This window comes from Microchirus variegatus (genome assembly GCF_963457635.1).
Source record: "Microchirus variegatus genome assembly, chromosome: 15".
NCBI classification, from domain to species: domain Eukaryota; kingdom Metazoa; phylum Chordata; class Actinopteri; order Pleuronectiformes; family Soleidae; genus Microchirus; species Microchirus variegatus.
This window is the reverse complement of record NC_139816.1, coordinates 23,641,384-23,657,006: the sequence shown is the minus strand read 5'-3', so window position 1 is coordinate 23,657,006 and position 15,623 is coordinate 23,641,384.

The following is a 15,623-nucleotide window of genomic DNA, read 5'->3' as shown; positions in this document are numbered from 1 at the left end:
GTTTACTGTTTTTCTATGTTTATGTGTACATTAGAGTGAGTTAAGCTCATTTGGAGATTTTCCATTTTTTTCTCCTGCCACATGATATAAACCTTAACAAGTGAACATAACATCTTTACAATGTTACTTCTGGACACTCTGTGTAAAATGTTGCATATATTCCATTGTTTGGACTTGTTTTCTGTTTTTCTATGTTTACTTGCCTATTGGAGTGAGTTAAGCTCATTTGGAGATTTTCCATTTTTTTCTCCTGCCACATGATATAAACCTTAAAAAGTGAACATAACATCTTTACAATGTTACCTGTTGACACTAAATGTAAAATATTGCAATTATTTCATTGTTTGGACTTGTTTTCTGTTTTTCTATGTTTATGTGTTCATCAGAGTGAGTTAAGCTCATTTGGAGATTTTCCATTTTTTTTTCCTGCCACATGATATAAACCTTAAAAAGTGAACATAACATCTTTACAATGTTACCTCTTGACACTAAATGTAAAATATTGCAATTATTTCATTGTTTGGACTTGTTTTCTGTTTTTCTATGTTTATGTGTACATTAGAGTGAGTTAAGCTCATTTGGAGATTTTCCATTTTTTTCTCCTGCCACATGATATAAACCTTAAAAAGTGAACATAACATCTTTACAATGTTACTTCTGGACACTCAGTGTAAAATGTTGCAATTATTTCATTGTTTGGACTTGTTTTCTGTTTTTCTATGTTTACTTGCGCACTGGAGTGAGTTAAGCTCATTTGGAGATTTTCCATTTTTTTCTCCTGCCACATGATATAAACCTTAAAAAGTGAACATAACATCTTTACAATGTTACTTCTGGACACTCAGTGTAAAATGTTGCAATTTTTTCGTTGTTTGGACTTGTTTTCTGTTTTTCTATGTTTATGTGTTCATCAGAGTGAGTTAAGCTCATTTGGAGATTTTCCATTTTTTTCTCCTGCCACACGATATAAACCTTAAAAAGTGAACATAACATCTTTACAATGTTACTTCTGGACACTCAGTGTAAAATGTTGCAATTTTTTCGTTGTTTGGACTTGTTTTCTGTTTTTCTATGTTTATGTGTTCATCAGAGTGAGTTAAGCTCATTTGGAGATTTTCCATTTTTTTCTCCTGCCACACGATATAAACCTTAAAAAGTGAACATAACATCTTTACAATGTTACTTCTGGACACTCTGTGTAAAATGTTGCAATTATTCCATTGTTTGGACTTGTTTTCTGTTTTTCTATGTTTACTTGCCTATTGGAGTGAGTTAAGCTCATTTGGAGATTTTCCATTTTTTTCTCCTGCCACATGATATAAACCTTAAAAAGTGAACATAACATCTTTACAATGTTACTTCTGGACACTCAGTGTAAAATGTTGCAATTATTTCATTGTTTGGACTTGTTTTCTGTTTTTCTATGTTTACTTGCCTATTGGAGTGAGTTAAGCTCATTTGGAGATTTTCCATTTTTTTCTCCTGCCACATGATATAAACTTAAAAAAATGAACATAACATCTTTACAATGTTACTTCTGGACACTCAGTGTAAAATGTTGCAATTTTTTCGTTGTTTGGACTTGTTTTCTGTTTTTCTATGTTTATGTGTTCATCAGAGTGAGTTAAGCTCATTTGGAGATTTTCCATTTTTTTCTCCTGCCACACGATATAAACCTTAAAAAGTGAACATAACATCTTTACAATGTTACTTCTGGACACTCTGTGTAAAATGTTGCAATTATTCCATTGTTTGGACTTGTTTTCTGTTTTTCTATGTTTACTTGCCTATTGGAGTGAGTTAAGCTCATTTGGAGATTTTCCATTTTTTTCTCCTGCCACATGATATAAACCTTAAAAAGTGAACATAACATCTTTACAATGTTACTTCTGGACACTCAGTGTAAAATGTTGCAATTATTTCATTGTTTGGACTTGTTTTCTGTTTTTCTATGTTTATGTGTTCATCAGAGTGAGTTAAGCTCATTTGGAGATTTTCCATTTTTTTCTCCTGCCACATGATATAAACCTTAAAAAGTGAACATAACATCTTTACAATGTTACTTCTGGACACTCAGTGTAAAATGTTGCAATTATTTCATTGTTTGGACTTGCTTTCTGTTTTTCTATGTTTACTTGCCTATTGGAGTGAGTTAAGCTCATTTGGAGATTTTTCATTTTTTTCTCCTTCCACATGATATAAACCTTAACAAGTGAACATAACATCTTTACAATGTTACTTCTGGACACTCAGTGTAAAATGTTGCAATTATTTCATTGTTTGGACTTGTTTTCTGTTTTTCTATGTTTATGTGTTCATCAGAGTGAGTTAAGCTCATTTGGAGATTTTCCATTTTTTTCTCCTGCCACATGATATAAACCTAAAAAGTGAACATAACATCTTTACAATGTTACTTCTGGACACTCAGTTTAAAATGTTGCAATTATTTTATTGTTTGGACTTGTTTCCTGTTTTTCAACGTTTACTTGCCTATTGGAGTGAGTTAAGCTCATTTGGAGATTTTCCATTTTGTTCTCCTGCCACATGATATAAACCTTAAAAAGTGAACATAACATCTTTACAATGTTACTTCTGGACACTCAGTGTAAAATGTTGCAATTATTTCATTGTTTGGACTTGTTTTCTGTTTTTCTATGTTTACTTGCCTATTGGAGTGAGTTAAGCTCATTTGGAGATTTTCCATTTTTTTCTCCTGCCACATGATATAAACCTTAAAAAGTGAACATAACATCTTTACAATGTTACTTCTGGACACTCTGTGTAAAATGTTGCAATTATTTCATTGTTTGGACTTGTTTTCTGTTTTTCTATGTTTACTTGCGCACTGGAGTGAGTTAAGCTCATTTGGAGATTTTCCATTTTTTTCTCCTGCCACATGATATAAACTTAAAAAAATGAACATAACATCTTTACAATGTTACTTCTGGACACTCAGTGTACAATTATGCAAATATTTCATTTTTTGGAGCTGTTTACTGTTTTTCTATGTTTATGTGTACATTAGAGTGAGTTAAGCTCATTTGGAGATTTTCCATTTTTTTCTCCTGCCACATGATATAAACCTTAACAAGTGAACATAACATCTTTACAATGTTACTTCTGGACACTCAGGGTAAAATGTTGCAATTATTTCATTGTTTGGAATTGTTTTCTGTTTTTCTATGTTTACTTGTGCACTGGAGTGAGTTAAGCTCATTTGGAGATTTTCCATTTTTTTCTCCTGCCACATGATATAAACCTTAAAATGTGAACATAACATCTTTACAATGTTACCTGTTGACACTAAATGTAAAATATTGCAATTATTTCATTGTTTGGACTTGTTTTCTGTTTTTCTATGTTTATGTGTTCATCAGAGTGAGTTAAGCTCATTTGGAGATTTTCCATTTTTTTTTCCTGCCACATGATATAAACCTTAAAAAGTGAACATAACATCTTTACAATGTTACCTCTTGACACTAAATGTAAAATATTGCAATTATTTCATTGTTTGGACTTGTTTTCTGTTTTTCTATGTTTATGTGTTCATCAGAGTGAGTTAAGCTCATTTGGAGATTTTCCATTTTTTTTTCCTGCCACATGATGTAAACCTTAAAAAGTGAACATAACATCTTTACAATGTTACTTCTGGACACTCAGTGTACAATGTTGCAATTATTTCATTGTTTGGGCTTGTTTTCTGTTTTTCTATGTTTATGTGTTCATCAGAGTGAGTTAAGCTCATTTGGAGATTTTCCATTTTTTTCTCCTGCCACATGATATAAACCTTAAAAAGTGAACATAACATCTTTACAATGTTACTTCTGGACACTCAGTGTAAAATGTTGCAATTATTTCATTGTTTGGACTTGTTTTCTGTTTTTCTATGTTTATGTGTACATTAGAGTGAGTTAAGCTCATTTGGAGATTTTCCATTTTTTTCTCCTGCCACATGATATAAACCTTAAAAAAGTGAACATAACATCTTTACAATGTTACTTCTGGACACTCAGTGTAAAATGTTGCAATTATTTCATTGTTTGGACTTGTTTTCTGTTTTTCTATGTTTATGTGTTCATCAGAGTGAGTTAAGCTCATTTGGAGATTTTCCATTTTTTTCTCCTTCCACATGATATAAACCTTAACAAGTGAACATAACATCTTTACAATGTTACTTCTGGACACTCAGTGTAAAATGTTGCAATTATTTCATTGTTTGGACTTGTTTTCTGTTTTTCTATGTTTATGTGTTCATCAGAGTGAGTTAAGCTCATTTGGAGATTTTCCATTTTTTTCTCCTGCCACATCATATAAACCTTAAAAAGTGAACATAACATCTTTACAATGTTACTTCTGGACACTCAGTGTAAAATGTTGCAATTATTTCATTGTTTGGACTTGTTTTCTGTTTTTCTATGTTTACTTGCCTATTGGAGTGAGTTAAGCTCATTTGGAGATTTTCCATTTTTTTCTCCTGCCACATGATATAAACCTTAAAAAGTGAACATAACATCTTTACAATGTTACTTCTGGACACTCAGTGTAAAATGTTGCAATTTTTTCGTTGTTTGGACTTGTTTTCTGTTTTTCTATGTTTATGTGTTCATCAGAGTGAGTTAAGCTCATTTGGAGATTTTCCATTTTTTTCTCCTGCCACACGATATAAACCTTAAAAAGTGAACATAACATCTTTACAATGTTACTTCTGGACACTCTGTGTAAAATGTTGCAATTATTCCATTGTTTGGACTTGTTTTCTGTTTTTCTATGTTTACTTGCCTATTGGAGTGAGTTAAGCTCATTTGGAGATTTTCCATTTTTTTCTCCTGCCACATGATATAAACCTTAAAAAGTGAACATAACATCTTTACAATGTTACTTCTGGACACTCAGTGTAAAATGTTGCAATTATTTCATTGTTTGGACTTGTTTTCTGTTTTTCTATGTTTACTTGCGCACTGGAGTGAGTTAAGCTCATTTGGAGATTTTCCATTTTTTTCTCCTGCCACATGATATAAACTTAAAAAAATGAACATAACATCTTTACAATGTTACTTCTGGACACTCAGTGTAAAATGTTGCAATTTTTTCGTTGTTTGGACTTGTTTTCTGTTTTTCTATGTTTATGTGTTCATCAGAGTGAGTTAAGCTCATTTGGAGATTTTCCATTTTTTTCTCCTGCCACACGATATAAACCTTAAAAAGTGAACATAACATCTTTACAATGTTACTTCTGGACACTCTGTGTAAAATGTTGCAATTATTCCATTGTTTGGACTTGTTTTCTGTTTTTCTATGTTTACTTGCCTATTGGAGTGAGTTAAGCTCATTTGGAGATTTTCCATTTTTTTCTCCTGCCACATGATATAAACCTTAAAAAGTGAACATAACATCTTTACAATGTTACTTCTGGACACTCAGTGTAAAATGTTGCAATTATTTCATTGTTTGGACTTGTTTTCTGTTTTTCTATGTTTACTTGCGCACTGGAGTGAGTTAAGCTCATTTGGAGATTTTCCATTTTTTTCTCCTGCCACATGATATAAACTTAAAAAAATGAACATAACATCTTTACAATGTTACTTCTGGACACTCAGTGTACAATTATGCAAATATTTCATTTTTTGGAGCTGTTTACTGTTTTTCTATGTTTATGTGTACATTAGAGTGAGTTAAGCTCATTTGGAGATTTTCCATTTTTTTCTCCTGCCACATGATATAAACCTTAACAAGTGAACATAACATCTTTACAATGTTACTTCTGGACACTCAGGGTAAAATGTTGCAATTATTTCATTGTTTGGACTTGTTTTCTGTTTTTCTATGTTTACTTGTGCACTGGAGTGAGTTAAGCTCATTTGGAGATTTTCCATTTTTTTCTCCTGCCACATGATATAAACCTTAAAAAGTGAACATAACATCTTTACAATGTTACCTCTTGACACTAATGTAAAATATTGCAATTATTTCATTGTTTGGACTTGTTTTCTGTTTTTCTATGTTTATGTGTTCATCAGAGTGAGTTAAGCTCATTTGGAGATTTTCCATTTTTTTTTCCTGCCACATGATATAAACCTTAAAAAGTGAACATAACATCTTTACAATGTTACCTCTTGACACTCAGTGTAAAATATTGCAATTATTTCATTGTTTGGACTTGTTTTCTGTTTTTCTATGTTTATGTGTTCATCAGAGTGAGTTAAGCTCATTTGGAGATTTTCCATTTTTTTTTCCTGCCACATGATATAAACCTTAAAAAGTGAACATAACATCTTTACAATGTTACTTCTGGACACTCAGTGTACAATGTTGCAATTATTTCATTGTTTGGGCTTGTTTTCTGTTTTTCTATGTTTATGTGTTCATCAGAGTGAGTTAAGCTCATTTGGAGATTTTCCATTTTTTTCTCCTGCCACATGATATAAACCTTAAAAAGTGAACATAACATCTTTACAATGTTACTTCTGGACACTCAGTGTAAAATGTTGCAATTATTTCATTGTTTGGACTTGTTTTCTGTTTTTCTATGTTTATGTGTACATTAGAGTGAGTTAAGCTCATTTGGAGATTTTCCATTTTTTTCTCCTGCCACATGATATAAACCTTAAAAAAGTGAACATAACATCTTTACAATGTTACTTCTGGACACTCAGTGTAAAATGTTGCAATTATTTCATTGTTTGGACTTGTTTTCTGTTTTTCTGTTTACTTGCCTATTGGAGTGAGTTAAGCTCATTTGGAGATTTTCCATTTTTTTCTCCTTCCACATGATATAAACCTTAACAAGTGAACATAACATCTTTACAATGTTACTTCTGGACACTCAGTGTAAAATGTTGCAATTATTTCATTGTTTGGACTTGTTTTCTGTTTTTCTATGTTTATGTGTTCATCAGAGTGAGTTAAGCTCATTTGGAGATTTTCCATTTTTTTCTCCTGCCACATGATATAAACCTTAAAAAGTGAACATAACATCTTTACAATGTTACTTCTGGACACTCAGTGTAAAATTTTGCAATTATTTCATTGTTTGGACTTGTTTTCTGTTTTTCTATGTTTACTTGCCTATTGGAGTGAGTTAAGCTCATTTGGAGATTTTCCATTTTTTTCTCCTGCCACATGATATAAACCTTAAAAAGTGAACATAACATCTTTACAATGTTACTTCTGGACACTCAGTGTAAAATGTTGCAATTATTTCATTGTTTGGACTTGTTTTCTGTTTTTCTATGTTTATGTGTTCATCAGAGTGAGTTAAGCTCATTTGGAGATTTTCCATTTTTTTTCTCCTGCCACATGATATAAACCTAAAAAGTGAACATAACATCTTTACAATGTTACTTCTGGACACTCAGTTTAAAATGTTGCAATTATTTTATTGTTTGGACTTGTTTCCTGTTTTTCAACGTTTACTTGCCTATTGGAGTGAGTTAAGCTCATTTGGAGATTTTCCATTTTTTTCTCCTGCCACACGATATAAACCTTAAAAAGTGAACATAACATCTTTACAATGTTACTTCTGGACACTCTGTGTAAAATGTTGCAATTATTCCATTGTTTGGACTTGTTTTCTGTTTTTCTATGTTTACTTGCCTATTGGAGTGAGTTAAGCTCATTTGGAGATTTTCCATTTTTTTCTCCTGCCACATGATATAAACCTTAAAAAGTGAACATAACATCTTTACAATGTTACTTCTGTACACTCAGTGTAAAATGTTGCAATTATTTCATTGTTTGGACTTGTTTTCTGTTTTTCTATGTTTACTTGCGCACTGGAGTGAGTTAAGCTCATTTGGAGATTTTCCATTTTTTTCTCCTGCCACATGATATAAACTTAAAAAAATGAACATAACATCTTTACAATGTTACTTCTGGACACTCAGTGTACAATTATGCAAATATTTCATTTTTTGGAGCTGTTTACTGTTTTTCTATGTTTATGTGTACATTAGAGTGAGTTAAGCTCATTTGGAGATTTTCCATTTTTTTCTCCTGCCACATGATATAAACCTTAACAAGTGAACATAACATCTTTACAATGTTACTTCTGGACACTCAGGGTAAAATGTTGCAATTTTTTCATTGTTTGGACTTGTTTTCTGTTTTTCTATGTTTACTTGTGCACTGGAGTGAGTTAAGCTCATTTGGAGATTTTCCATTTTTTTCTCCTGCCACATGATATAAACCTTAAAAAGTGAACATAACATCTTTACAATGTTACCTCTAGACACTAATGTAACATATTGCAATTATTTCATTGTTTGGACTTGTTTTCTGTTTTTCTATGTTTATGTGTTCATCAGAGTGAGTTAAGCTCATTTGGAGATTTTCCATTTTTTTCTCCTGCCACATGATATAAACCTTAAAAAGTGAACATAACATCTTTACAATGTTACTTCTGGACACTCAGTGTAAAATGTTGCAATTATTTCATTGTTTGGACTTGTTTTCTGTTTTTCTATGTTTATGTGTTCATCAGAGTGAGTTAAGCTCATTTGGAGATTTTCCATTTTTTTCTCCTGCCACATGATATAAACCTTAAAAAGTGAACATAACATCTTTACAATGTTACTTCTGGACACTCAGTGTAAAATGTTGCAATTATTTCATTGTTTGGACTTGTTTTCTGTTTTTCTATGTTTATGTGTACATTAGAGTGAGTTAAGCTCATTTGGAGATTTTCCATTTTTTTCTCCTTCCACATGATATAAACCTTAACAAGTGAACATAACATCTTTACAATGTTACTTCTGGACACTCAGTGTAAAATGTTGCAATTATTTCATTGTTTGGACTTGTTTTCTGTTTTTCTATGTTTATGTGTTCATCAGAGTGAGTTAAGCTCATTTGGAGATTTTCCATTTTTTTCTCCTGCCACATGATATAAACCTTAAAAAGTGAACATAACATCTTTACAATGTTACTTCTGGACACTCAGTGTAAAATTGTGCAATTATTTCATTGTTTGGACTTGTTTTCTGTTTTTTTATGTTTACTTGCCTATTGGAGTGAGTTAAGCTCATTTGGAGATTTTCCATTTTTTTCTCCTGCCACATGATATAAACCTTAAAAAGTGAACATAACATCTTTACAATGTTACTTCTGGACACTCAGTGTAAAATGTTGCAATTATTTCGTTGTTTGGACTTGTTTTCTGTTTTTCTATGTTTATGTGTTCATCAGAGTGAGTTAAGCTCATTTGGAGATTTTCAATTTTTTTCTGCTGCCACATAATATAAACCTTAAAAAGTGAACATAACATCTTTACAATGTTACTTCTGGACACTCAGTGTAAAATTTTGCAATTATTTCATTGTTTGGACTTGTTTTCTGTTTTTCTATGTTTACTTGCCTATTGGAGTGAGTTAAGCTCATTTGGAGATTTTCCATTTTTTTCTCCTGCCACATGATATAAACCTTAAAAAGTGAACATAACGTCTTTACAATGTTACTTCTGGACACTCAGTTTAAAATGTTGCAATTATTTTATTGTTTGGACTTGTTTCCTGTTTTTCAACGTTTACTTGCCTATTGGAGTGAGTTAAGCTCATTTGGAGATTTTCCATTTTTTTCTAATGCCACATGATATAAACCTTAAAAAGTGAACATAACATCTTTACAATGTTACTTCTGGACACTCTGTGTAAAATGTTGCAATTATTTCATTGTTTGGACTTGTTTTCTGTTTTTCTATGTTTACTTGCCTATTGGAGTGAGTTAAGCTCATTTGGAGATTTTCCATTTTTTTCTCCTGCCACATGATATAAACCTTAAAAAGTGAACATAACATCTTTACAATGTTACTTCTGGACACTCTGTGTAAAATGTTGCAATTATTTCATTGTTTGGACTTGTTTTCTGTTTTTCTATGTTTACTTGCGCACTGGAGTGAGTTAAGCTCATTTGGAGATTTTCCATTTTTTTCTCCTGCCACATGATATAAACCTTAAAAAGTGAACATAACATCTTTACAATGTTACTTCTGGACACTCAGTGTAAAATGTTGCAATTATTTCATTGTTTGGACTTGTTTTCTGTTTTTCTATGTTTATGTGTACATTAGAGTGAGTTAAGCTCATTTGGAGATTTTCCATTTTTTTCTCCTGCCACATGATATAAACCTTAACAAGTGAACATAACATCTTTACAATGTTACTTCTGGACACTCAGTGTAAAATGTTGCAATTATTTCATTGTTTGGACTTGCTTTCTGTTTTTCTATGTTTACTTGCCTATTGGAGTGAGTTAAGCTCATTTGGAGATTTTCCATTTTTTTCTCCTTCCACATGATATAAACCTTAACAAGTGAACATAACATCTTTACAATGTTACTTCTGGACACTCAGTGTAAAATGTTGCAATTATTTCATTGTTTGGACTTGTTTTCTGTTTTTCTATGTTTATGTGTTCATCAGAGTGAGTTAAGCTCATTTGGAGATTTTCCATTTTTTTCTCCTGCCACATGATATAAACCTTAAAAAGTGAACATAACATCTTTACAATGTTACTTCTGGACACTCAGTGTAAAATTTTGCAATTATTTCATTGTTTGGACTTGTTTTCTGTTTTTCTATGTTTACTTGCCTATTGGAGTGAGTTAAGCTCATTTGGAGATTTTCCATTTTTTTCTCCTGCCACATGATATAAACCTTAAAAAGTGAACATAACATCTTTACAATGTTACTTCTGGACACTCAGTGTAAAATGTTGCAATTTTTTCGTTGTTTGGACTTGTTTTCTGTTTTTCTATGTTTATGTGTTCATCAGAGTGAGTTAAGCTCATTTGGAGATTTTCAATTTTTTTCTGCTGCCACATAATATAAACCTTAAAAAGTGAACATAACATCTTTACAATGTTACTTCTGGACACTCAGTGTAAAATTTTGCAATTATTTCATTGTTTGGACTTGTTTTCTGTTTTTCTATGTTTACTTGCCTATTGGAGTGAGTTAAGCTCATTTGGAGATTTTCCATTTTTTTCTCCTGCCACATGATATAAACCTTAAAAAGTGAACATAACGTCTTTACAATGTTACTTCTGGACACTCAGTTTAAAATGTTGCAATTATTTTATTGTTTGGACTTGTTTCCTGTTTTTCAACGTTTACTTGCCTATTGGAGTGAGTTAAGCTCATTTGGAGATTTTCCATTTTTTTCTAATGCCACATGATATAAACCTTAAAAAGTGAACATAACATCTTTACAATGTTACTTCTGGACACTCTATGTAAAATGTTGCAATTATTTCATTGTTTGGACTTGTTTTCTGTTTTTCTATGTTTACTTGCCTATTGGAGTGAGTTAAGCTCATTTGGAGATTTTCCATTTTTTTCTCCTGCCACATGATATAAACCTTAAAAAGTGAACATAACATCTTTACAATGTTACTTCTGGACACTCTGTGTAAAATGTTGCAATTATTTCATTGTTTGGACTTGTTTTCTGTTTTTCTATGTTTACTTGTGCACTGGAGTGAGTTAAGCTCATTTGGAGATTTTCCATTTTTTTCTCCTGCCACATGATATAAACCTTAAAAAGTGAACATAACATCTTTACAATGTTACCTCTTGACACTAATGTAAAATATTGCAATTATTTCATTGTTTGGACTTGTTTTCTGTTTTTCTATGTTTATGTGTTCATCAGAGTGAGTTAAGCTCATTTGGAGATTTTCCATTTTTTTTTCCTGCCACATGATATAAACCTTAAAAAGTGAACATAACATCTTTACAATGTTACTTCTGGACACTCAGTGTACAATGTTGCAATTATTTCATTGTTTGGACTTGTTTTCTGTTTTTCTGTTTACTTGCCTATTGGAGTGAGTTAAGCTCATTTGGAGATTTTCCATTTTTTTCTCCTTCCACATGATATAAACCTTAACAAGTGAACATAACATCTTTACAATGTTACTTCTGGACACTCAGTGTAAAATGTTGCAATTATTTCATTGTTTGGACTTGTTTTCTGTTTTTCTATGTTTATGTGTTCATCAGAGTGAGTTAAGCTCATTTGGAGATTTTCCATTTTTTTCTCCTGCCACATGATATAAACCTTAAAAAGTGAACATAACATCTTTACAATGTTACTTCTGGACACTCAGTGTAAAATTTTGCAATTATTTCATTGTTTGGACTTGTTTTCTGTTTTTCTATGTTTACTTGCCTATTGGAGTGAGTTAAGCTCATTTGGAGATTTTCCATTTTTTTCTCCTGCCACATGATATAAACCTTAAAAAGTGAACATAACATCTTTACAATGTTACTTCTGGACACTCAGTGTAAAATGTTGCAATTTTTTCGTTGTTTGGACTTGTTTTCTGTTTTTCTATGTTTATGTGTTCATCAGAGTGAGTTAAGCTCATTTGGAGATTTTCCATTTTTTTCTCCTGCCACATGATATAAACCTAAAAAGTGAACATAACATCTTTACAAAGTTACTTCTGGACACTCAGTTTAAAATGTTGCAATTATTTTATTGTTTGGACTTGTTTTCTGTTTTTCAACGTTTACTTGCCTATTGGAGTGAGTTAAGCTCATTTGGAGATTTTCCATTTTTTTCTCCTGCCACACGATATAAACCTTAAAAAGTGAACATAACATCTTTACAATGTTACTTCTGGACACTCTGTGTAAAATGTTGCAATTATTCCATTGTTTGGACTTGTTTTCTGTTTTTCTATGTTTACTTGCCTATTGGAGTGAGTTAAGCTCATTTGGAGATTTTCCATTTTTTTCTCCTGCCACATGATATAAACCTTAAAAAGTGAACATAACATCTTTACAATGTTACTTCTGGACACTCAGTGTAAAATGTTGCAATTATTTTATTGTTTGGACTTGTTTTCTGTTTTTCTATGTTTACTTGCGCACTGGAGTGAGTTGAGCTCATTTGGAGATTTTCCATTTTTTTCTCCTGCCACATGATATAAACTTAAAAAAATGAACATAACATCTTTACAATGTTACTTCTGGACACTCAGTGTACAATTATGCAAATATTTCATTTTTTGGAGCTGTTTACTGTTTTTCTATGTTTATGTGTACATTAGAGTGAGTTAAGCTCATTTGGAGATTTTCCATTTTTTTCTCCTGCCACATAATATAAACCTTAACAAGTGAACATAACATCTTTACAATGTTACTTCTGGACACTCAGGGTAAAATGTTGCAATTATTTCATTGTTTGGACTTGTTTTCTGTTTTTCTATGTTTACTTGTGCACTGGAGTGAGTTAAGCTCATTTGGAGATTTTCCATTTTTTTCTCCTGCCACATGATATAAACCTTAAAAGTACATAACATCTTTACAATGTTACCTCTTGACACTAATGTAAAATATTGCAATTATTTCATTGTTTGGACTTGTTTTCTGTTTTTCTATGTTTATGTGTTCATCAGAGTGAGTTAAGCTCATTTGGAGATTGTCCATTTTTTTTTCCTGCCACATGATATAAACCTTAAAAAGTGAACATAACATCTTTACAATGTTACTTCTGGACACTTAGTGTACAATGTTGCAATTATTTCATTGTTTGGACTTGTTTTCTGTTTTTCTATGTTTATGTGTTCATCAGAGTGAGTTAAGCTCATTTGGAGATTTTCCATTTTTTTCTCCTGCCACATGATATAAACCTTAAAAAGTGAACATAACATCTTTACAATGTTACTTCTGGACACTCAGTGTAAAATGTTGCAATTATTTCATTGTTTGGACTTGTTTTCTGTTTTTCTATGTTTATGTGTTCATCAGAGTGAGTTAAGCTCATTTGGAGATTTTCCATTTTTTTCTCCTGCCACATGATATAAACCTTAAAAAGTGAACATAACATCTTTACAATGTTACTTCTGGACACTCAGTGTAAAATGTTGCAATTATTTCATTGTTTGGACTTGTTTTCTGTTTTTCTATGTTTATGTGTACATTAGAGTGAGTTAAGCTCATTTGGAGATTTTCCATTTTTTTCTCCTGCCACATGATATAAACCTTAACAAGTGAACATAACATCTTTACAATGTTACTTCTGGACACTCAGTGTAAAATGTTGCAATTATTTCATTGTTTGGACTTGCTTTCTGTTTTTCTATGTTTACTTGCCTATTGGAGTGAGTTAAGCTCATTTGGAGATTTTCCATTTTTTTCTCCTTCCACATGATATAAACCTTAACAAGTGAACATAACATCTTTACAATGTTACTTCTGGACACTCAGTGTAAAATGTTGCAATTATTTCATTGTTTGGACTTGTTTTCTGTTTTTCTATGTTTATGTGTTCATCAGAGTGAGTTGAGCTCATTTGGAGATTTTCCATTTTTTTCTCCTGCCACATGATATAAACCTTAAAAAGTGAACATAACATCTTTACAATGTTACTTCTGGACACTCTGTGTAAAATGTTGCAATTATTTCATTGTTTGGACTTGTTTTCTGTTTTTCTATGTTTACTTGCCTATTGGAGTGAGTTAAGCTCATTTGGAGATTTTCCATTTTTTTCTCCTGCCACATGATATAAACCTTAAAAAGTGAACATAACGTCTTTACAATGTTACTTCTGGACACTCAGTTTAAAATGTTGCAATTATTTTATTGTTTGGACTTGTTTCCTGTTTTTCAACGTTTACTTGCCTATTGGAGTGAGTTAAGCTCATTTGGAGATTTTCCATTTTTTTCTAATGCCACATGATATAAACCTTAAAAAGTGAACATAACATCTTTACAATGTTACTTCTGGACACTCTGTGTAAAATGTTGCAATTATTTCATTGTTTGGACTTGTTTTCTGTTTTTCTATGTTTACTTGCCTATTGGAGTGAGTTAAGCTCATTTGGAGATTTTCCATTTTTTTCTCCTGCCACATGATATAAACCTTAAAAAGTGAACATAACATCTTTACAATGTTACTTCTGGACACTCTGTGTAAAATGTTGCAATTATTTCATTGTTTGGACTTGTTTTCTGTTTTTCTATGTTTACTTGCGCACTGGAGTGAGTTAAGCTCATTTGGAGATTTTCCATTTTTTTCTCCTGCCACATGATATAAACTTAAAAAAATGAACATAACATCTTTACAATGTTACTTCTGGACACTCAGTGTACAATTATGCAAATATTTCATTTTTTGGAGCTGTTTACTGTTTTTCTATGTTTATGTGTACATTAGAGTGAGTTAATCTCATTTGGAGATTTTCCATTTTTTTCTCCTGCCACATGATATAAACCTTAACAAGTGAACATAACATCTTTACAATGTTACTTCTGGACACTCAGGGTAAAATGTTGCAATTATTTCATTGTTTGGACTTGTTTTCTGTTTTTCTATGTTTACTTGTGCACTGGAGTGAGTTAAGCTCATTTGGAGATTTTCCATTTTTTTCTCCTGCCACATGATATAAACCTTAAAAAGTGAACATAACATCTTTACAATGTTACTTCTGGACACTTAGTGTACAATGTTGCAATTATTTCATTGTTTGGACTTGTTTTCTGTTTTTCTATGTTTATGTGTTCATCAGAGTGAGTTAAGCTCATTTGGAGATTTTCCATTTTTTTCTCCTGCCACATGATATAAACCTTAAAAGTGAACATAACATCTTTACAATGTTACTTCTGGACACTCAGTGTAAA